The 24,663-nt window shown below is 46.6% G+C and overlaps 1 non-coding gene and 1 pseudogene across 1 annotated transcript; both read right to left on the bottom strand.

Annotated features, from left to right (window-relative positions):
* Positions 1 to 5,469: 5,469 nt before the first annotated feature.
* Positions 5,470 to 23,236, bottom strand: LOC112068263 (cyclin-dependent kinase 12-like; annotated as a pseudogene).
* LOC112068267 (small nucleolar RNA SNORA5) lies at positions 17,030 to 17,164 on the bottom strand. The gene has a single exon (XR_002893547.1). It is a non-coding gene; the product is annotated as a small nucleolar RNA SNORA5 (small nucleolar RNA).
* Positions 23,237 to 24,663: the final 1,427 nt, after the last annotated feature.

Raw genomic sequence — 24,663 nt, 5'->3', positions numbered from 1 at the left:
CACACACACACACAACCCTCTCAGTCACACACTCTGCGTTTGGGGCAGGTGAGCCCCCCACCATCACCACTCATAAAGGATCACTCACCCAGAGGGCTCAGCTGGGCCTGTGTCTGGCTGGTGGGGCAGGGGGTAAGCGTGTCTGTACGTGTGCCAAATGTAGAACTAGTCTGTGGGCAAAATAGGGTGCGAGGAGAACTCGACACCAACACACACAGCCTGCCATTAGACTGTTCAGCCGCGCCTCTACATTTGTCCCCTTCTTTACTTCCTACTGTTCATTAGGCTACATGGCCTAGAATGATGTCCAGCGAAAACAAATTGGGGGTATTTAAGTTATTAGTTTAGTCCTTTTTTTAATCAAACAAACACATTGTAAAGCATAAAAACATTGAGCATGACATCCAGACATACCTTCCAGGATAACACGCATTCACAATCTAATACTACCGCAGCATCGCATAAGATACAATACAACATGGGTTCACAAGCACAGTATTAACATACAGCCTGGACTATCACCTCCCAGTCCCAGAAACGACATGACGAAGAATGTGTGATTCTCTTAACGTTTTCATTTCGACCAGTGATTCTAGCAAGCATTTGTTCATAAGATGACACGTCCAGCATTGATTCTATCCACCGTTTCAGAGTAGAAGTGGCATGGCCTTTCCAAAGTAGAAGGATCAATCTAGAAGCTGTAATGATACCAACAGTGATCAGTGAAAATTCCTAATTTGATACATTGGGTAATTATGTTATCACCTAAGAGGCATATTCTTGATGAAACCGGGATTGTTGATTCTGACCATTCTCCCCGAATGTTTCAGAATATCCTTCCAGAAAGGTAGCTATGCATTCTTGTAAGAATGTCCCTGTGTCTAATTGACATTTCCAGCACAGATTATTGTCCATAAAACCCATTTTATGAAGCCTTGTTGGAGTCCAATAGAACCTTTGTAGTATATCTTGTATTGAGTGACATTCCCCCTGGCTTCCCTTATGTTCCTCCCTGAGTCAGACAAAATCTTTAACCAGGTATCATCCTGAATCTCACATGATGTCCAGCTACTTTGTAATTGCAAACCAAATGTTTAAGCCGTGGAGTTATTAAGAAAATGACAGACAATCCATTACAGTTTTGGCCTTTGGTCCTCCTCTCATGACTGAGAATCCATAGCATGCTGTAAGTGTTAATTGCGTACATGATGTACCATCTGCATTTACTTTGGGATACCGTAGGATACTATAGGATACCGTTTTGGCCTACCCAAATGACGCACCAGTCAATTGCTTATGTAATGTGCTCTTGAAGATTCAAGTGTTGTCTTTGTAACGGTAAACAGTGAGGTTTCTCACGCTTCCCGACTCATCAAAAGGTGCTAATGGCCGTGCTGCCCATTAAAAAGCTGGATAGGACAACGATATTTTTAGAAATCAAATCAAATGTTATTTGTCACATACACATGGTTAGCAGATGTTAATGCGAGTGTAGGGAAATGCTTGTGCGTCTAGTTCCGACAATGCAGTAATAACCAACGAGTAATCTAACCTAACAATTTCTAACCTAACAAATAGTCTGGTGGTCCAACCGAATAAACCGTGTTACCGTCTGGATACAATACAGGTAGGTCTAGGCTGGACTACGTTTAAGGTTTTTGCGCACCGTTTTTTTTTTGCTACCTAAATGGGTTTGGTGTCTCAGAATTGTCCGACGACTCTTTTCATGTGGATGCCCTCAGTGCCCGCACAGGAGGAATATGCGGAGCCGGCGTTTTCAACACAGTCCTTGCAACCTAATGTGCCAGTGCCTCCCAGAAGACTAAACTCCATCCCTGTCCCTCAGGGTCCAAACCTTGCCCTCCCTAGACTACGGAGGTCTCAACGGGTTGTCAACCTAAATTTAGAGAGCGCGCAGTGTCAGTCTCTCATTCCCTTAGGACAAAGACGCGCAGCACCCTCCGCTGGACTGGTGTTGGTAAACGAGACCAGGCCTACTGAGAAGACACCCCGGTATAAGCGAAGGAGACGGAACAGGACCAGGGTGAGTCCTTCTCCGCTCTCATATGTAAGCAAAACTGTGGCATGTATCTTCTCTTTTCTCAGTAGGCTAACATATTTCATTTGGCTACATCAATATTTGAACTATAAGAGCCTAATATTCAGAGAACGATAATTTTGTTGAATGTGTCGTGGATTTGTCTAACCCCTTGCTATCTCTTCCACAGGGTAGACCTACAGCACATTCAAGGCAAGGACAGAGACAGTCCAGCTCACCTGCCGCTCCTGAGGCTCCACAGTCACAGTCAGTGGACACGAATGGACATTAACCTACTTTGAGTAACGACCCAGCTCCAGAACAACACTGAGCTGCAGCTAGCCTGGCATATCCAACACCTTATTCTGTCAGTGGACAACAGAACAAGACCTTGAGCGATCTGGTAAGCAACCAGGTAAAACTCCGGACCTAATTTGGTATGACATGATTAATCTGTTGTAAAAAAAGGTTTAATATAAGTTTACGGAGCCGTTTTTCTAATCAGGTTACATGTTGTTGTTTTTTATCCTGGAAAAACCCCTGGTCTTGGGGAAAATATAAACCCATTCATATGAATTACAATACCAGTTATTTTACTATTTTATACATTGTAGAATAATAATGAAGACATCAAAACTGTGAAATAACCCATATGGAATCATGTAGTAACTAAAAAAGTGTTAAACAAATCTAAATATATTTTATATTTGAGATTCTTCAAGCAGCCACTCTTTGCCTTGATGACAGCTTTGCACACTCTTGGCATTCTCTCAACCAGCTTAATCTGGAATGCTTTTCCAACAGTCTTGAAGGAGTTCCCACATATGCTGAGCTTTTGTTAGCTGCTTTTCCTTCACTCTGCGTTCCAACTCATCCCAAACCATCTCAATTGGGTTGAGGTTGGGTGATTGTGGAGGCCAGGTCATCTGATGCAGCACTTCATCACTCTCCTTAGTCAAATAGCCCTTATACAGCCTGGAGGTGTGTTGGGTCATTGTCCTGTGGAAAAACAAATGATAGTCCCACTAACAGCAACCCAGATGGACCGCAGAGTGAAGGAAAAGCAGCCAACAAGAGCTCAGCATATGTGGGAACTCCTTCAAGACTGTTGGAAAAGCATTTGTTTAACACGTTTTTGGTTACTACATTATTCCATGTGTTATTTCATAGTTTTGATGTCTTTATTGTTATACTACAATGTAGAAAATAGTTAAAAAAATAAGAAAAACCCTTGAATGAGTAGGTGTGTCCAAACTTTTGACTGGTACTGTATATTTTAAAGAAGGACTGGGGGGGGGGGGGGGTTCTTCCAGCCACTGGAGGCTGCTGAGGGGAGGACGGCTCATAATAATGTCTGAAACCGAGCGAACGGAATCATCAAACACATGGAACCCATGTGTTTGATAACATTCTGTTCCAGCCATTACCACGAACCCATTTTCCCCAATTAAGGTGCCACCAACCTCCTGTGACACAGAGAAAGCAACCTGGTTGGACAATAAAACTCACAGGGCTGAGCTTGCATCATGCAGGTTTGCATCATTTAGTCCTGCTCTATGCAACTGTAGGTCTAATAAAACAATTACTCACAGTCTTGTCAGCTGTTGCATTTATTGATTCATTCAAGTTAATAATTTGGGATTGAAAAAGTCTAGCCTAGTCTGCCCAAGATGGAATATACACTGAACAAAAATATAAACGCAACATGTAAAGTGTTGGTCCCATGTTTCATGAGCTACAATAAAAAAAATCCCAGACATTTTTCATAAACGCAAAAAGCTTATTTCTCAAAAATGCTGTGCCCAAATTTGTTTACATCCCTGTTAGTGAGCATTTCTCCTTTGCCAAGATAATCCATCCACCTGACATGTGTGGCATATCAAGAAGCTGGTTAAACAGCATGATCATTACACAGGTGCACCTTGTGCTGGAGACAATAAAAGGCCAATTTAGAATGTGCAGTTCTCACACACAACAAAGTGCCACAGATGTTTCAAGTTGAGGGAGTGTGCAATTGGCATACTGACTGCAGGAACGTCCACCTGAGCTATTGACAGGGAATTTAATGTTAATTTCTCTACAGTAAACTGCTTCCAACATAATTTTTTGGGGGAAAAACTCATTCTGATTGGCTGGGCCTGGCTGCCAAGTGGTTGGGTTTATGCCTTCCAAGACCCACCCATGGCTGCACCCCTGCCCAGTCATGTGAATTTATCTTGACTCATTTCTTTATATGAACTGTAACTCAGTAAAATCTTTGAAATGATTACGTTTATATTTTTGTTCAGTATAAACCAAATTTGATCCCATTCACATTCTCACAAAAAAATGGGCTATAAATGTACAACGTTACTGCTTCGTTTACCCTGGCCAGAGGGACAGCCCATGTTAGGAGCCTAATGTTGATCAGACTGAAAAAAAATTGTCTCTTTTCCATCCAATAAAACATGTCAGGTCACTAATGCTGCTACATTTATGTATGATTTTTTGCTCATCGCCTTTCTAAAATACCGGACGAAAGTAGATAGATTTGTGGCCGGCCCGCGCGAACTGCAATTTCCGTGACTGATTGGTCAAGGTAAGCACAGAGCCTGCAGCAGCACTCAACGTTTAGTACTGAAATTGTGCATGAGTTGTCAAATCGTTAAAAAAAAAAAACACAAAAAAACATTTGCCCTCCTTTCAAAACATTTGCGTCATTTGATTTTATTAAACTAAATCAATAGTAGTGCCACACCTGATTGAAAAGTCCTGTGGCAAATTCTGCCTTGCCACACGTTTTCCAGTGACCCTGTGTTGTGTGTGTCTGTGTGAGAAAGCGTGAGAAAGCGTTTGAGAGAAAGATGATTCAATGTGCCACCTAGTGGCCATTCTGAATTCTATCACGCAAAATACACTGAGTATACAAAACATTAAGAACACCTGCTCTTTCCATTTTATAGACTGACCAGATGAATCCAGGTAAAAGCTATGATCCCTTATTGACATCAGTTGTTAAATCCACTTAAATCAGTGTAGATGAAGGGGAGACTGGTTTAAGAATTTTTAAGCTTTCAGACATGGATTTTGTATGTGTGCCAGAGGGTGAATGGGCAAGACAAAAGATTTAAGCGCCTTTAACAGGGTATGGTAGTAAGTGCCAGGCACACTGGTTTGTGACAAGAACTGCAATGCTGCTGGGTTTCACACTCAACAGTCTCCCATATGTATCAAGAATGGTATACCACCCAAAGGACATCCACCCAACTTGACAACTGTGGGAAGCATTGGATTCAACATGGGCCAGCATCCCTGTCGAATGCTTTCGACACCTTGTAGAGTCCATGGTGTTCTGAGGGCAAAAGGGCTACAATTCAATATTAGGAAAGTGTTCCTAGTGTTTGGTATACTCTGTGTACATGATAAGAGAATAAAGCACATCACTTTAAAACTTTCTGGTCGCATGATTTCCTTTAATAAATTGAACCGAGAAAACACATATTACAAAATATCATCTTTTACAGTCACATGGTCACATGAAACCCAAAGCCAGATCTCTTCCCAATCTCTACCTTCCCAAAACATAAAAGGAAACACAACCATGGACCATCGTTTTAACATGTAACTTTGTCTTTAAAGTAGAAAATAATCACACAAAACGTATTTGCCGCACAGAGTTAGGCAGGGAGGCAAGAGATAACACAAGGCTATCAGAGATCATCAGGGAAAGCTTTGGAGAGGTGTGTGTGTGTAGGTCTATAGGTGTCCAGTCACTATGGGGTTGGGTGACCGGCTTGCTAGCTGTGAACAGAGGGTCAATGAAAGACTGGTGAGCATAGTAGAGCAGTTAATGACACAGTGTCAGTTTGTGTTTTCTGTCAGTGTGTAGCAGAGGGAGTATGAGGGTTAGAGGCACACGTACCTGTTACTAGAGAGAGAGCGGTCGAGAATGAACATTTTCATTTCTACATGGGAAAGCTAACTGAGGCTGACATACATAGATTGAGCGAGAGAAACAACAAGGGGAGATAGGACTGAGACCCAAATACCTTATTTCGCAGTACCTTTGGCCAAGGACACACAAGGTATGCTAATTCTTTTGGAGCCATGCCTTCTCGTGTTAATGTGCCTTCCAGAACAGAAGAAACAACTCAGCTCTTCCGTGTGGGCAAAGGTCATTCAGGGGTTGCTAAGGTCACAAAGGAGGCACGAGGTCAAAAGTCAGGAGCCAGCTAGCATGATGAGACTGACTGAGTAGTTAACTCACTCTCAGTCCCAGTGTTTTACATCTGTACCCACAGTTAACCACCTCTACATTTCAGACTTGTTCTTTGTTCCACCGGTGTCATACGTAGCAGACACCAACCCCCACCCATTCAACCGCAGATGAAGAGGAGTGAGGACACCAGACTCCAAAACCCACTGATAGCCTCATCTTTAGAGGGCACTGCGGTAGACATAACAATCATTTGAGTTGCAAATTAAATAAAAGGAAATAACAGCTGATCACATTCCATGTGTGGAACTCGTTAGGAACCAACTTCTTCAGCAAGTCAGGAGGTCCATGAGGAGGGGCAGTGTTAGTGATTGAAGGGTGTGGAACTTTGTCCCACCCCCAGGTCTAGAACCCTCACCAAGGCCCAACCCCAGTCTGTCTAGAGTGGGGCTTAGTTTGTCCTTTAGCCAAACCAACACTGTCCATCTTCACAATAACATCCTCCAAATATCCAGACCCAAAGACCTGCTCTTTTCTCCAGACGAACAATCTCACAGCCATCTACCTCACATCTTCCAATATACACAACCTGCTCAGGTGAGCTGCTCTTCTGGTCTATAGTATCATCATTATCAGTACAGTAGGTGTCCCTGGCTCCTGTCCCTGTAGGTCGGCCCACTGTACCCCAGGTCTCTAAACTGGCCTACCCAGGATCAGCGAGCGGTCCTGTGGGCAAAGCGGAGGTCCTGGTCCTTGGGGAACTGTGCTGGGATAGCAGAGGCAGTAGGTTCCATGCCAGTAGGAGGCTCTCTGGCAGGGGATGGTTTAGGGGAGTCAGTCATCCAGGCAGGGGGTGGCTGTCCCCGGACAGGGGTGCCCACGGCGGGGGAGTGGTCCCTGCTGCGCTGGGGGGCCCCAGCCTCTGGGTCCTGTTGGGAGATGAGCTGCAGCAGGGCGGCTGCCACCGCTGGGCTGATGTCCTGACCGGGCCCGGGCTCAGAGCTGGGCTGCTGCTGGCCAGGAGAGAGGAGGGCTGAGGGTGGAGGGCCAGGCGGAGAGGGGGGACGTCGCTCGGAGGATGGAGGGACCTGATTTGTTCCGATCTGCTGCTTCCGCTTGGTGACTGCACAGTCTGAGGGGGGAGTCAGAGAAAACAAGACAGTCAATCAGATATTTACAAGAAACACAAAAGCACACGCAGTTACAGTGAGATTTCATCTGGACATTTGTGCCATCTACACTACAGACACATTTTTATTCAATTCCCTTTAGTGACATGTTCCAGGCAAGTGTTTGTGAGTGGGGTCTAGACAACGTACAGCTGTATCTCCCACCGTGGCCAGCAGAGGGAGATCATGTACCATTCCTACCGCTGGATCCTCACCATCCAGTCAACAACGTCATTTCAGTTGGATAAATGTTTTCAATAGGCTACTGTAGAATTGGATGAGTAAAACGTGTAGCTGTCATGGGTTGATACTGCTACTAAATACCACAATTGTGATTATGATACATGTTCATTCTCTAAACTAGTCTGGAAGTGTGCAGTCTACGTTATTCCTCCCCTCTTGGTTCATGGTGACTGGTATGTTATAAAATCCTTAAGTAGGTAACAATTTTTTTAATGTTGACAGACAAGTTGTAATGTTGAGAGATGGAATATCAGAAGACCTCACGGTAACCTAAATAATCAACGTAACATTTATTCACACACGTATCTGAACAACAAAAGAAAGACGCAGGACATGGGGGGGGGGTGTTCATAACAATAATAATTGATTGGACTTATATAGCGCTTTTCGAGACACCCAAAGCACTTTACATAGTAGAGGGGGATGCTCACCTTAGGGTTTGTTCAACCCTGACAGACACTCAGTTACATTTCAACAACAATATGAGCATGGGTTATTATGGATAGGGAGGGGTAAAACCTGAAGTTTGGGTTTGGGATGACACTACAGGGAGAGGTGCATAAAGCTCCATGCAGGCCATAAAGCTGAGACAGAGAGAAATGTCTTCTCAGTCTGCTGTCATGGCTACCGGGAAACACTGCTGCTACAATTGTTTCCTAGGCAACGGGGTTGTTGCTTTAAGTGCCAACAGTAGGGCGACTGCAGATGCAGACTACAGAGGAGAACGCTTTACAAGCGTTGGATGATTCCGAGGTCTAATCTCAAAGAAAACATACAAAAATAAACATTTAAATGTGTGATTTAAATAAAAGTTAAATGAAAAGACATGCAGGTGAATTCTAAGGTTCAAAACATTTATTTTCGCTTGATAATTTATTAGACTTCATAAAAATGTGGACATTACAGACTGGTTTTGAATCAATATATTTTTTATGGAAGAACAATCCAAGAAACCTGCTTTAACAAATGGAGAAATGAGAGAGAAAGAAGAAGTGGGAAAAGAAAACAGTGTGATAAAGAGAGGCAGGACTGAAAGGGTGCAGGGAAAGAGTGCAGTGTGAACCATTGTCTTTCTAACGCTGTAAAACTACAAACCTTCTCTTAGTTTACATTCACACCAATGAGAAAAGTCCTTGTGCCCAAAGCCCAGTCCATGTGACCTGGGCCGTCCGAAGCCACTCTCTGGTCAGACATCTTGAGGACTTGCCAACTTCATGTATGGTATGTTTCCACCTATGTGTGACTGAGTGGGTGAAAGTAGCCTTTGAAGTGGGAGACGGGTGAGACAGACAAAAGGTGGGTGGGGAGTGAAACTGTTGGTGAGAGGAGGGGGGAGAGGTGGTGGGTCTAGACAACATAAAACTTCCTCAAAAAATATTTAAAGTAACCGTGGAATCTTTCTTTTGATTTGCCATTTAGTTAAGATCTTTCATCTCATCAGCTCGTTTATAAAGTAATTTACAACTGCTTTATGGTAAGCAGAAAAATAATTGATGACAAGATCCGCACCATGACGAGATCATCCACCAGTCTCCTGTGAGATCCCCTGACCCAGTGCTCTTTGCCCCGCCCCCTAGAGACTGAACCCAGACTTGCCCTTGCGGTCAGCAGTGGAGGCTGACGAACCGCGAGTCACCGCCTCCTCTGATTGGACACCATTGCTCTCGTCACCTTGAACAGCCCCCTCGGCCTGCGGCTTGATGAGCTGGCCTAATAGGAGGGCCAGGAGGTTGGTCTGGTCATCCTGGCTGAGGGGCGGCTCGCTGCGGTGCGGGGAGGGCTCCTGAGGCTCTGGGGGAGGTTCGGGGGGCTGGGACCTAGCCAGACCCTGGTCCTCTGAGGCCCCCCGGTGGTGGGAGGCCTCGGTCAGGGCAGACAGGGACTGGCTAAGGGTCTCTAGCTGCTGCTGGCTCTCTGGGTTGGAAGAGACGTTGAGGAGCTGGGCCATCTGAGGCAGGCTGAGGTCTGTCTGTCTCTGCAGCAGGTTCAACAGTACAGCCAGCTCTGTCTGGTTCAGCTGCTCCGCCGCAGCACCCAGGCCTGATGRGAGAGAGACAAYGGTCACACATACTGTAGACAKCAGCCTGCTGAGAGWGTATGGAGACAACATGYGTTCACATTATAGACTTACAACAACCCTYGTCTRCCTGTGCAGCCACTAYCKAACCAAGGAGACATTTGGATAAGGGTATGYTCTTCTATAGTAGCGAACTGTGACTACTGTGTCKGCCTGACCTGCTAGCTCATTGGCTGAGATGGCTGARGASGGTGGTCTTCCSGGYGGAGGGGGCGGGGCTCCAGCTGGGCTGGCTTGGGGCCGGCTGTTCTCTCCACTGGAAGCCCCCGAGGGGTCCTTACGGGGCACTTTGGGCACAGGCACATCCTCGGGCAGCCCGCTCTGACGCTGGCGCCGCCGTTTCTTACTCCACAGCTCRTGGCAGTCCTGCCAGTGAGGGAGACTGGAGAGAGAGAGAGAGAGAGTGATACAGAAGCAAAAACGGGGTGATGAAAGCATGAGGGAGAGAAACAGAAAGCGAGAGGGGTGTTGGTGTGACAGAAAGAAAGCAATAAGGGTGTTGGGAGTATGGTGGTGGATAGTTTGAGGTTGTTCTCTAGATGTAATGAGCCCAGGAAAGGACAGGGCTAAGACGAGGTCCTCACTTGGGCGGGGACATCTTGCTGGGCTCCACGTTACACAGGAAGTCACTATTGAGGGCCTGTTCGGCCGTGCAGCGCCGCGCAGGGTCAAGGGTCAGCATGCGGTCCAGCAGGTCCAGGGCCTGAGCAGGCAGACTGACAGAGCGCGAGAGAGAGAGAGAGCAAAATTAGAGAGCGCGAGTCAAACAAATAGCATCAACAACTGATGTACTGCCACAACTATCAGACTGATGAAAGGACAAGAAGATCCCATGGTGTGCATGTCATGTTGCGTACAAGGCAAACTCCTCGCGTAGCCGTCGGCGGTACTGTTTCTTGGGCTTCATGGTGTTGAAGTAGGGCAGCTTGATGACGTCAGGCCAGGCAGCGGGACACGGGCTCCCACACAGACGACTGAGACAGAGAGGGAGAGCGTTAGAGCTGTGGTAAACGTTAGAGCTGTGGTAAACATGGACTGTATCCCAGATGGCACTCTATTCCCTATATAGTGCAATGCTTTTGACCAAGGCCCTTAGAGCTCTGGTCAAAAGTAGTCCGCTATATAGCAGGGGTATTCAACTACTATTTGATAAGGTCCAGTCCCACAAATTTCCTAAGCGGCAAAGGTCCAGATGGGCAGTCATTTATCAGCGCAGTAACAAACCCCAACCTCAAGACCCATACGACCCGAAATGGTTCACACGCCTCTTGTTGGGCGAAGAGAACATCATTTTAATAAGCTAATTTCCTGCAATTCTACACATTTTGCCATTTCTTATGTGTGTTCATATGACTCAATCAAATCTAAAATGGGGGACCAATGTGGGTCGAGGCCCCTGGGCACATCATTTGGCCATGATAACTACAAGATTTAGGTAGCTGGACAACTTACCTCTCTAGCTAACATCAACTGGACATTTATGACAAGTTACAAAAAGCTCTTTAAGATCTGTCAGTGAATGACATAAGACGGAACCTGCCCATGCACTTCCAAATTTAGAAATCGCACTCAACCGCAGTAGGTTGAAAGCCCGACTGAGTTCCAAAAACAAAAGAAAGTCAGGACCCGCGGCCCGTATTGACCCAATTCTTGGTCTGGACTGCGGTCCACCTGTTGAGTATTACTGCTATATAAGAAATAGGTTGCCATGTCTCAGACAGGATTTTAATGTGGCGATGCAGTCTTCCAGGCAGCAGGGGGCAACAGCAGCATACCTGATCAACTCTAACTGCAGCAGCTCCTGATTGGCCTGGAAGATGGGCTTCTTGGTGAACAGTTCTCCCAGAATACACCTGTGCACAAACAGTCAATGGACAATGTTGGCCACTTGCATATATAAAAAAACATTTTTTTAAAGCATTCACAAATCTTGAGTTAGGATTGGTTAAGAGTGATAATTATCTGCCACTCATCAGGTTTAGAGCTCCGACTACCTCAGTCAAAATGATATAGCAGTTTTATAGTGACACCATGTGGAAAAATAAGGTAAGTACAATCTGTTTTCCTACGTAGAGCTTGTTCGATTGGAGAATATATGTGCGAATGAAATGTTTGTGCACCAATAAACCTGCACAGGGAATGAGTGTTCTTGGGCATGTACAGAATCAGTGTCCAGGTGCATGACGGTGTGTGGGTGAGTGTGTGTGTGGGCAAGGTGAGTGTGTACTAACCCGCAGCTCCAGACGTCGATGGCTGGAGAGTACCTCTCCTCTCCCAGGAGGAGCTCAGGGGGGCGGTACCATAGCGTGATTACTTTATTAGTGTAGGGTCGACTGGAGAAAGCAGGGAAGGGAACATTCAGATATAACACGCAGATACAATACCAGTACCGCTACTCTGCCCTCCGGTGACCAAACACCCACAATTCATCGCTCAACAATGGGCCGACGGAGGCAGAACCTCTTTATACAGGACACAGCACCACCAAGTGGGGACTCATTGGAATAGATAGGTGTTTTCATTCAGACTACCATGGCAACCGAGGCCTTTTCTCAATTGGATTTGCTCAACTCCAGCGTCCTCTCTCCTCCGTCTTTTCTCGCTTTCTTTTGAAGAAGGTCAAAGGCAATCGAGGAGAGGTGAGGGAACGTGGATGAAAATGTGCTTGTATGAAATGAGACTCCTCCACTCACAGATCATGAGGCAAATTAGGTATACATTGGTGGATCCCAAAATAAATGTGTAAAGTGATAAAAACTAAATGAAGTAGCATATTGTTTGTGTGCATGCTTTTCTCCCCCAACAAAACAAAAGCGGATTCAAAGGGGGTGTGGCAGATATCAAAACTTCCGTGAAGGACTCTGGTAGGATACACATGACTATCCTCATGAAAGGTGGCTGTCAAAGAGGGAAGGACACTGTTCCGGTCGCCTACTAACAAATTGAAATTTCCTTGACCACTTATCGGTTTCCGTGTCGCAGAGGTCGTCGGACAGAGGAGAGAAGGTGGAGGACGGGCTTTTTCCCCAAATGAGAAAAGGCCAGTGTGAGGGTCACAGTTTAAAAAGGTTTGAACCCGGGGCAGGAAAGACCTCTGACTTTATGATGATGTCATCGTTGCTCCGAAACAACTTGAGAAATCCAAGTCTCACCTTTCCTCTGAGTTGTAGAGGCGGGCCAAACCAAAGTCAGCCAGTTTGATCTGACCACTGCACAAGGAGAGAGATAAAGAAGTTAGAGACAGAGAACTCAAACTCAATAACAACACAACTTATTACATTTCTACAGCTGTTAACTTACACAACCCCAACTACAGAAGTGAATAATTCAATCAAAACAGCGAGGCAGAGGAAAGGGCATTTGAATTCCCATGGTAGAACGTTGCACATTGAAAACAGGACCAATCAAAAGGAAAAACCCAATCCTACTATAGCTACAACAAACCTTTCAAACAACTCCCTTGTGCTCACTACTAAAACCCACACAAACTGCTACCGTTGCCATTACCATAACATTCTAGGTTAAGTGTGTCCATTGTTTATACCAGGGACCGGCAAAGCTATGCTTTTCCCTCCTTGGGGAACTGTCAATTTCCACGACAACTAAGAGCGTTGAAGTGCGAGGCTGGACTCGGCCGCTGTTTTGGTCCCGTAGATACCACGTTGTAGCAGCGTGAAGCGCGGAGATACTCTGTGTGACAGGAAAGTCTTGCGCCACGCTCATCTCCCTATCTGCGGTGCTGCTCGTCATCTCGTTGAGTCTACCTTTAAAACTAGCACTGTGGAACTGTATCATTTAAAATGGACAGTGACCCATCTCAGCGACCAGCCAGCAAACATCTCACGGACCGGCCCATGGACCAGGGGTGGAGAAAAACGGTTCCTTCCTCCTTCTGAACCTATTAGTGTTGTCACGATACCAACATTTTACTAATGATACGATACGAGGGGGGGGTCAGAGGCCTAGCATCGTGTTCGCCCCGTCTCCCGGACGCTTGTTCCTGTTTCCTAAATGTTCTGCGCACGTGCTACGCAAAAACCTGTCACTGAAATTCACACTTCTACTCAATACAACACATTGCATTTAACTGCATAGAATTTGCTCATATTTGCAAAGGCCTACCTGAGATTTGGCTGGAGGAATGGGAGGAAGGAATAGACACGCAAAATGGTCTGCATGGCATTGTAGCAGTAAGGGGGAAAACGCTGCACGACACATTCACTCTTCAGTTAACACAGACACAGTTTCCCTGTCTCACAAACACACACACACTGCTCCCAACTTTGAGAACGTTAGGCACCAAACAGAAGGAGCCCCAGAAAGAAATAGACATTGGATATAGTTTAAGCTTACATTAAGCCTATCTAAATGAATCTAGCTTTGAAGCACATCTCATGAGTAGCAGACGCTTTTCCGTTTTTCCTGTGCCAATCAAATTAGCCCAAAGCTACTGTCAAGTTACCAGATTGTTAGCTAGCTAGGTAACACGACTGAACAAAGTTAGCGACGTTGGATTCATTTAAAAAAACTACCCGCGACATGATTTGTGAAATTATATCAAATGCGCACGAATCCCGCTAGAAAGATAAAAAGGTATCTCTGGTAATATCGCTCAGATGTTTTGTTGTTGTTGCAGTTTAGGCTAGAGACAAGCCGTATTCTTTGCTGCAAAGCTGCAAGCATGCCTGTCGTGAAGCGGTGCTCCATCTCCGACACTCAGGGGCTGTATGACAGTGAACTCGCAAAGTCTACTCTGACTGGCCTGTGTTCCTGGTTAGGACAGGCGATGAAATTATACAATGTATCAACATTGCTTGAACTGCCCGCTGCTCCAGCGTAACACACGTACAAATCTAACAGGAGACATCGGGGTCTGCATCCCCGCTCGCCATCACAGATAAATTATATTTTGAAAAGATAATGGAGGAATAGATGAGCATGAAGAGGGGAGGAAAGATAAGCAGGTAGGGGATGCTGAGAGAAGCAGGTGAGTGAGGGCTGGTAGGGGATGCTGAGAGATGCAGGTGTGATGAGGGCCTGTAGGGGAATCGCCTGAGAGAGATGCAGGTGAGTGAGGGCTGGTAGGGGATGCTGAGAGATGCAGGTTGAGTGAGGCTGGTAGGGGATGCTGAGAGAAGCAGTTGAGTGAGGCTGGTAGGGGATGCTGAGAGAAGCAGGTGAGTGAGGGCTGGTAGGGGATGCTGAGGAAGAAGCAGGTGAGTGAGGGCTGGTAGGGGTATGCCTTGAGCAGAACCAGGTGAGTGAGGCTGGTAGGGGTGCTGAGAGAAGCAGTGTGAGAGCTGGTAAGGGAATGCTGAGGAAAGCAGGTGAGTGAGGGCTTGGGTAGTGGAATTGCTGAAGAGAAGCAGGTGAGTGGAGGGCTGGTAGTGGATGCTGAGAGAGCAGGTGAGTGAGGGCTGGTAGGGGATGCTGAGGAAGCAGGTGAGTGCGGGCTGGTAAGGGATGCGGCTGGCTGATTATAACGCCGCATAATCGTGATATCGTCATTGAAAAGGGAAAGTGGACATTATTGACCTCTGCAGTACAGAGACTAGTGGCTGGTGCTTCAATCAACGACTTAATAAACAAAACTGACTTTATTAAACATTTTATAACAGGCAGCAGGTTCTTTAGATGGTAGCGAAAGACCTCAGTAGTACATAGGAACCGGTACCACGTATGTTAATAAAATGTTGGTATCATAAGTTCATGGACGTTTGGTTACTCGTATTATACCTTAATGTTACACTAGTAGCCTGAGTTTGTTGCAAGCCATCTCCTATTGTTGGTTCGGCACTTGATGTCTCTGTGCAGGCAGTTCTTCTTTGTGGCTCGCATGTAGTCAGCCCCTCCGATCAGCTGTGTGCTCATGAAGCTCCTCCACGTGTTCCTGGGAGAACTGACACAGCACCAGTGCCCAGCAATATCCAATCAGGTCATGATCCACCTGTACTCCATACAACACCAGGTAGAAGGCACTCTGACGGGGACAGGCCAGGGGTAAAGGAGATGCGCGATACAGGCAACACGACATACACCAGCAACAAAAAAAACACACGTCCCCTTTACAACACCTTTGTCCTTCTATGAAGTCCAGTGCGTCCTGTTTGTCTGTGAACGATCTCCTTCATGTTGACACGCTGCGGTGGTTGAAGCTGGCGGAAGATTCTTGATCTCTCGGATGGCCGTGATGGGGAAGCCCTCCTTCTCATTGGTCCAGACGCACCTTCTTCAGAGCCACCAGCTCGCCTGGAGGCAGGGGAACAACAGAACATTACAGATTACGTCACCGGTTTTTCCCATGTAGGGGGTGGAGGAAAACCGGAGTTTTTATTGGTACCAACATCTGTTGATTTCCTGATCATAAAGATGAATACAAACGAGCTAAAGTAAACACATTAGTCATGTATCACCAACGGAAATGTGTCTCGCTTAATTTCAAAATCCTACCTGAAAGAAACACATAGAGAGGCTGGGCATAGGGGACACGGGGAGGCGAGATCAGTCCACAACACCACCGTGCATAAACAGCGCACTGCAGGCGTGGTGATCCTTTGAGCCGCTCTCGAGACAAGAAACACAGGTATGCCAGTGAAAGGGCAGCACACGGGTTCTCACCGGCTGTCTTGTCCTTGGCCTTGTACACCCTGGCCGTAGGTTGCGCACTCCCGATCCATGCCGATGATGTCAAACTTGTCCCGCAGCGTTGCCCCAGTGCTCTGTTGTCTGGTTTGCGTTCGCCATAGCGTGGACAGCAAAACCTAGACAAGGAGAGCGAGGAGACTTGCTATTAGGAAACGTTTTACTCACGGAATAGCCCTTGATCGATAAACTTTGTACTATCTTATGCTTAATTTTTTTTCTATTAGAAAGGAAATAGGCTGCGGTGGGGGAAGAGGAGGGCTGTGGAAAAGAGGAGTGTAGCAGAGGTGGTTGGGGTGATTGATAAGGAGGAGATGGGTAGGCTTAGGTTGAGCAGACAGGGGCAGGCACTCACTTTGGTCTCTTCCTTGATGAGCGGACTGGGGTGGAGGTGGAAGCTCTTGATAGACGGGGGACTGAGGGGAGAGGGGTCCCTCCGGCCAGCGTGGGGGGCAAGCGGGAGGTCGGTCAGAGACGCCGATTCCGCACACTCTTTCTCCTTCTGGAAGACCTCTGGGGGAGTGGACTTCTTCGGACTATTGGAGGGAGAGAGAGAGAGAAGAGAGAGATAATTGAAAGGTAGAGAAGGAAGGAAGAGAAAAAATAGACATTTCATTACTCCTCGCATCATCAGTTTTTCTGTGAGTTTGGATGTTCTTTCCTTACATGGTCTGTACAAAAATGTATCCCCAACTACATGACAAAGGCCATGTGGGGCCCATGAACTACAGTTTCACCGTGGCGCCATTTTGGCCAGTGCAGTCCACTGTAGAGGAGCACTGAAATTGACAAAGCATGCAAGGGAAGTTAGCAATTATTTTGACAGTCCCACGTAAGGCCTGTTTTGACTACTTGACAATAGTAAACGGTCTTAATGGCAGCGTAAGCTTCCGACCACAGAGCATTCAGGTAATCTGTTCGTCAGAATTCAGTACTGTACCTCAGGCAGGTGTGTGTTTCAGAGAGACCTGACTGTTGGTGAAAACCTGAGCCTACAGTATAGCATAATACTGTTCTGTTGCTTGACTAACACGATTTGCCAAGCAAACAGGACTGGGGGAGAGGAGAGTTGTGTGTGATGTGTATCGCATATTCATGGCTTACCTGTAATGGCAGATCCTTCCCACTAGCATGGGTGGTCAAAGCAGGGGGGGCAGAGTGGAGGTCTTGTGGATGGGTGTCGGGCGGAGCCGGGCTGCGAGTGGGCATGGGGGCAGGAGATTGGACTGGGGGACGAAATGCAAGGAGGAAGAGAGGGCTGTGGAGGGTGCGCAGGCTGGCCTCAGTCTGGCCCTGGGGTGTAGGTGTGCCTGAAGTTGGATGACAGGGGGTGAGGGCAGAAGGAGGTGGAGGTAGTGGGGTCCGTCTGACGCGGGGGGGAGAGGGGGTGCAGAGATGAGAAGGGTGGAGATGCAGAGCCGTGGTTCTTTCCCAACAAGAGAATGTCCATACGGGCGCGGCGGTGCACCAGAGGTGGACGGCTGGAGCCAACACTTAACCCACGATCTTTCCCTCCAGGTACTCCCGTCTCAAGACGCTCAGCTTTAGGGGGGCGTGAGGTGGCCCCTTTGGTCCTTGCGTGACGAAAAGGTGGGAGGTAGGGGGGGCGAGCTGCAAGCCCACCGCAGCCTGGGCGCTCCTTCTTCCTCCGCTCTAAGCTTCGCCCCCAGCTGGAGTTGAGTGGCAGGCGGAGGAGGGTGGGGAGCGGTGGGTGGGCCGGACTGACTGTGAGACCTCGCCCACCCGGCAGAGGACGAATGGCTTCTTAGTTAGCGATGAGCGAGAGGAGGAGCGACGGGGAAGAGAGGAAAGGACGGCGAGAGCGACTCCGGGAGCGAACTGAGCGCCTGGAGAGAGAGGAGGGAAGATGTTAGGAAAACAATAATTCCTTGTTGGCTGCAAGTTCTCGCTCTAAGTTGGGAGTGAGCACCAAGAAAGAGGAACTAGAAGGGAGGCCAACAAATGGCACATCATTGCAAATGATAACTACCAAACGTGTGTTATGTTTCTATAATGAGATAAGACCATGCGGCAAGCTCACTCCACAGCTAGCTTGGCATTTCACCAATTGTGCTATCGAATTGGATCCTTTTCTATAACAACTGGTTTGTAAGTGGTCAACTGGGGGTCACGTGTGTTGGCGAGGCAGGACCCTGATTCAAACTCAGTTAGAGGCAAGTTCAGGGAGGTAGTGCTATTTGCTAAGATATCTCATTTTATGTGTAAATGCGGTCAGTGTGCTGTCTCCTTCCATATACGCTACACTTCCCATTTCCTTAGTCAGCATACAAACATTCAATTAGGTCAGTCAGGGGGACAACCTTTGCTTTAGTCTGAACTTAAAGTAGCCAATGTGTGTACAAACATCCTCCAGAAGTCTACTGTCTTGTGAGTTAACCTCAACAGTCCTCTGGCATTAGGCCAAATAGGGACATAAATTCAAACACCTCATCACCATACATACTTTGATAACCATCAAAGTAACCCTTATTCACATGTGGGAGACGTAAGATGAAAAGTATGAAGATTCTGAACATACTTAAAGGGATAGTTCGGGATTTTGGCAGAGTGAGATAAACTCATCAATACCATTTTTATCTGTGTGTCCAGTATGAAGGAAGTTCGAGGTAGTTTTGCGAGACCATGCTAACTAGTTAGCAATTCTGCTAGCGCTAGTTGGCAACTTCCTTCAAACTGCATGCAGACATAAAAATGGTATCCACAAGTTCATCTGACTCTTGGGAAGTAGATTTGTATTTTTGATTTTACTAGGCAAATCAGTTAAGAACAAATTCTTATTTACAATGACGGCCTCATAAAGGGCGCTTGGAAGATGGCACTGACGAAAATAATTAAGTATCCCTTTAACTGCGGAGACAACATTCAGATTCAATCATTTGTTTGAAGGTTAGGAAAACAAATTAACTAGTAGCAAGTGAACATATCCCTGAGCATGAAGACTTATAAAAGTCTACAAACTAAATCTAAAATGTGATTATTATAAGTTAATAACTGGGACATTGTAGGTAATTAGCTAGACTAAACAAATAGCCTACAGTTAGCTACATGCTCGACTGGCGCCCGAGTGACGCAGCAGTCTAAGGTACTGCATCTCAGTGCTAGAGGCGTCACTACAGACCCTGGTTCGATTCCAGGCTGTATCACAACCGGCCGTGATTGGGAGTTCCGTAGTGCGGTGCACAATTGGCCCAGCGTCGTCCGGGTTAGGTTTGGCCGGGGTAGGCCGTCATTGTAAATAAGAATTTGTTCTTAACTGACTTGCCTAGTTAAATAAAGGTTAAATAAAATAAAAAGACTACACCAACATGATTCACCAGCAGCATCTTTCAACAGAGTCTACTGACAGCAGAGAACCTTTTAACGATCACTACGGAGTGCCTAGTTTTATCGTACAGCTATGCCCCCTCCCATCAACAGAAGCTCAAGGTCCACTCTCTGATGCAACAGAAAATCAAAATGGCTGAATGTCAACAGCCTAACCCACGGCTCTCTAACCCGCTACCATCACCCCGCTGTCTGGCTAGTGTAGTCTATCCCCCAATTTATGCCCTCTCCTGCTCCAAAGACCACCACAGCTCCTCATAGGGTTTCCCTAGACTGGAGCACACAGGCCTTGCCTGTGTCTGTCTGAACCCAATGTGATGCCTCTCCTGACTTCCATAGGTTTCCCTTCCCCCTCTACACCACATGGCAAGAGGCAACAACTCCCTGGCAGAAACAGCCCTGCATGTCACACAGACACATCTGAACATAGAATCAATGTCTCTTCCCTGACCATAGTTTTAAATAGCCCATACAGGACATTGCAACCTGGCCTAGCCATTCCCATTCCAACACCCTGATGCTAGGAGCACAGGAGAGGAAGCTGCAGGTACTGTCTGTTACCCATGGCTCAATCCTCAGCTGTCTAAAGCGCTCTCGACCACTTACGCTTTAAAAGGTGCAATATGCAGAAATCTCTACGCCATTTCCTGTTTGCTAAAATTTTAATAGTTCGCCTAATTTCAGTTTGTGACTAAACAAGCAATGCATCATTGTACCAACTAAACTCGCTGTGAAATATTGTCTATAACCCAAAATATTGTATTTTCAGCTGTTTGAAGCTGGTGTACAAAACCGAACGTAAAAGACGCAAAAACGAAGCTTAACAGGAAGCATAGAAATAGCGCACATAGAACATATCTACTGCTTCTTAAACTTACTTTCAATGAGAATGGCATATCTACAACTCACATTTCTATGTGAATTTGGTCAGGTCGCCCCAAAAAAATACATATTGCAGCTTTATCAAACACACAGTACAAGCACCTCCTTAGCACACAGACAAAAGGGGGCAGAAAGCAAACAGTAGAAACAGTCAGAGTGGCCCTGTTCCAGTATGACCAATGAGAACATCAACAGTAACAACACCAGTTCAGTATCACGTTCGCGGCCTTACTGGGCCTCTGTAAAAAGGCACCTTGGGCATTTGTGAGAATCAATGTGTGTGTTAGACAGCACTGGTGAATATGCCTCTATGTGTGGAGGTGCATGCCATGCATACAGTGAGTGAATAACCGACTGAGATTGGGGGACTAGTAGTAGTCCATAGCTACATGTTAGTATTAGGGTGTGTCTCAAATGACACCATATTCCCCTTGTAGTCCACTACTTTTGACCAGAGTCTCATGGGGCCTGGTCAAAAGTAGTGCTGTATAAAGGGAATAGAGTGCGATTTGGTACGAATTACGCAACTAGCATAAATGTGAATGTGTATATGAGGCAAACTGAATGGAAGGTGGCTGGGCCAGGCTAGAATACTCACCGGGACACAGGGCTAGCGCTGGAGGACCTGCGGTTACCATAGGGACTGATGGAGCGTCTCCTTGAGTAGGGGCTGTCGTCTCGCTCATAGCTGGAAGACCTCTGTCTGCTGGCGTAGGGGCTGTCTGACCTCTGCCTGCTCCGCCTGGACATCTCCCTGTAGGGGCTGGGGCTCTGTGGGGCCGGCCTGCGTCTCTGGTGGTGGTAGCTGTCCACCTCCTGGCTGTAACCACCGACCATGGGGCTTCCATTACCCCCTCTCCTTGGGGGGCTGGGGGACTGTGTAGGGGCTGTTACCTTCCGGCGAGGGCTCCCCCTGCTCGAGGAAGGCTGTCCCTTGCCCTTAGGGCTGGACTTGTGGCTCTTTGAGGACTTGCGTTGGCTCCTCTCTGTCCGGACCTTCTGAGAGGCAGAGGTGCTCTGGCTGGCGGTTGCATCCCCCCGACCCTCACGCCCCTCTGTCTTCTGTGGCTTATCCTTGCGAGACTTCCCGGAGCGGCCACCCTCCTTGCTGCGAGATGACGAGGAGGAGGATGTGGTGCTTCCCACACTGGCTGCAGTTTGGGCCTGGGAGGAGGAAGGGGGCAACTCTCCACGCTTTGGCCCCAAGTCAGCCTCCATCTGACCCTGACGCCGTGACCCGGAGGACAGGGATGCTACAGAGGACAGGGAGGCCACCTTCTCCTTGACTTTCCCAGAGCTCCCTCTCTCACGGTCTTTGCTGCTTTTTTTCTTGGTACTCTGACCCCCTTCCCCAGAGTCTCTAACTTTGTTGGGATCCTTCGACTTTTTGCGAGAGTGTCGGTGCTTGTGTTCCCGACCATCTCTACCAACAGCCCCGCCCCCATCACTATAATCTGGGACAGGTTCTAACCGATCCCCAGACCCTCTTTCAGCAGGCGGGTCCGAAAAAGTATCYGAATCKGAACTTATGTCGTCATATTCTACCAGCGGCTTCACGGCGCTAACGGAAGGAGGCGCTGTGGAGGTGAGGGCAGAAAAACCAGGGCCCTGAGCCACCTCGGACTCACGTCCATGTTTGGCTGATTTATGCCGTTTGCGCTTGGAAGAAGATGGCACTGACGACTTTGACTGGAGGTTACCGTCCTTGCTCGTCATGTTGCCCGCAGAGGTATGAGGCAGGACCAGGGGCTTGTGTAGCCCGCTGTTGCCGCTCGTTGTTTGGGGTGGCAGGGCACTGCTACTGTTGGATTCCGACTTCCTCTTGGTCCCATGGTGTCTATCCGACCCAGGCATTCCTCACGTCAGCGGCGGAACCTCTCCCGAGCGTGGGCCTCTGTAGCCGAGATAATACATTAACGGGAGAGTAGTACTCAGAAATCCGGTAAAATGAGATCCAGTGTTCTAAGCAAGCCGACAAAATGGAAAATAGTGTGCCCAGCTTTAGTCCTCACGCATTATCCAAGTTGTTCGGCAGCATGGTTTGTCAAAGCAGAAAAATCAAGGTTGCTAGTGCCAAAAAACGCCACTAAAATGAAGGCCTGTGCATTTAGCTAGTTAGAGAAACTGGCTGAAAAGGCCCAAACAATAAATCGGAGCATTGTGTGCTCTTCTCCGTTTCTATTTGGCTAGCTAGCTCTGTGTAGCTAGCATGCTGTTTGGTAAAAAAACGAAAGAAAAAAATAAGTCCCTTTTCTTTTAGCTTCCCTTGTCCGGTGCCAAGGTTAGTTTAGGTGTTATTGTTCCTTAGATTTACGGTTTTGGAGTTCAATAAACAAACAGTTAGCCGTCATTAACAGCCGATGTTGTTTCTCGAACAAAATGAAAACTTGACCCGGTTGGTACTGTTTACATGGTCCCTTTTAATATAATTTTTATCTCTTGTTAATTTGATATTGATCAGAAATTATAGTATTTTCATGTGCAGTAGATGTTCCAGTTTATTTTTAATGGCTCTGGGAATCAACCAGGCCTATCTTTAGGGCGATGATAGTGGATTTAATAACATCCACAGCCCTGTCAAGAGACGACAACCGCCATTGTGGCTCCTGTTATAAATTCTGCAACTGCGCTCTTATCGTTATCGCCCTATGACTGGAACCGGAAGTCTCGACGGCTGTCATTCTTCATGGTAGCGCAGCAACAGCCTATCACAAAGCGCTATCCAGGGAGCTGCACAACCAATCGCCCTTGTCGAGACGCAATTTTTCACCTGTAGAGGGCCTATTAAATATAACTTTCTTTCCATGAAAGTCAACATTATTGTTTTCCAAATACATTAGCTAGCTTGTAAATAATTTAAACAACTTCAGAAGTTAACAACAAAATACCGAACACAAAAACGATACGGGTAGAGTAATGTGTCTTAATTTTATTGAGAAATTGTACAGAAAGTGGCCATAGCCCTGTGCAGCCGTCCAACGAGAAACAGCTAGCTATGATGTGTAAGTACAGATACTGAGACCCCAAAATACCGAACACAAAAACGATACGGGTAGAGTAATGTGTCTTAATTTTATTGAGAAATTGTACAGAAAGTGGCCATAGCCCTGTGCAGCCGTCCAACGAGAAACAGCTAGCTATGATGTGTAAGTACAGATACTGAGACCCCGCTGTCGCAAAACATAGCAAACTGACACTAACCGACTTAAAACAAATTACTTTTTTATCACTCAGTGGTGTCACCTAAAAAAAACACAGCACTCAGTGGTGTCACCCCAACAAACACAGAAATGGTAACCAGAGACCAACTGTTGCTTCCATGAGGAATCACCACATTCAATAATTATTTAATTTTGCTCCATAATAAATCAGTGCAGTGCTCAACATTAGACAGTTTCTAGTAGTAACGCCAATGTTAAATAAATACTAACTTATTTCTTTCAACACTAATGTAACATGTAGACCAGTCTCTAATGTAATGTAGACCGGTCTCCACCATCAGAGACTTGTGTTATGAAAAAGTATCCATAATTGTATGTTGAAACATATAGTAAATTATCTAACCGATACCTCCATTTACAACCTGGACTCAATGGCAGACGTAACATAGTCAACAAAGTCCGGGACACTCAAATTAGTATGATATGTTACATTTAGTATGGTATGTATTAATTTGCAGATGTCCATCATCCATTTCTATGATATGTTACGAATTTGCAATAGGTATGATATGTTACTAATTCCAATTTGTTGTGGCTAACGTAAATGTTAGCTAGGTGGCTACGTTAGCTAGGCTAGGGGTTAACATTAAGGTTAGGATTTAGGTTCAAGGTTTAGGGGAAGGGTTAGCTAACATGCTAAGTAGTTTCAGAGTAGTTAAATATATATTTATCCGTTATTTAACTAGACAAGTCAGTTAAGAACAAATTCTTATCTACAATGACAGCCTAGGAACAGTGGGTTAACTGCTTTGTTCAAGAACAGATGTTTACCTTGTCAGCTCAGGGATTTGATATAGCAACCTTTCGGTTACTGGCCCAACGCTCTAACCACTAGGCTACCTGCCACCCCA

Source organism: Salvelinus sp. IW2-2015, unplaced genomic scaffold (assembly GCF_002910315.2).
Source record: "Salvelinus sp. IW2-2015 unplaced genomic scaffold, ASM291031v2 Un_scaffold351, whole genome shotgun sequence".
Taxonomy (NCBI): Eukaryota; Metazoa; Chordata; class Actinopteri; order Salmoniformes; family Salmonidae; genus Salvelinus; species Salvelinus sp. IW2-2015.
The sequence above is the reverse complement of the archived record's forward strand: the minus strand, read 5'-3'. Positions and strand labels throughout refer to the sequence as shown.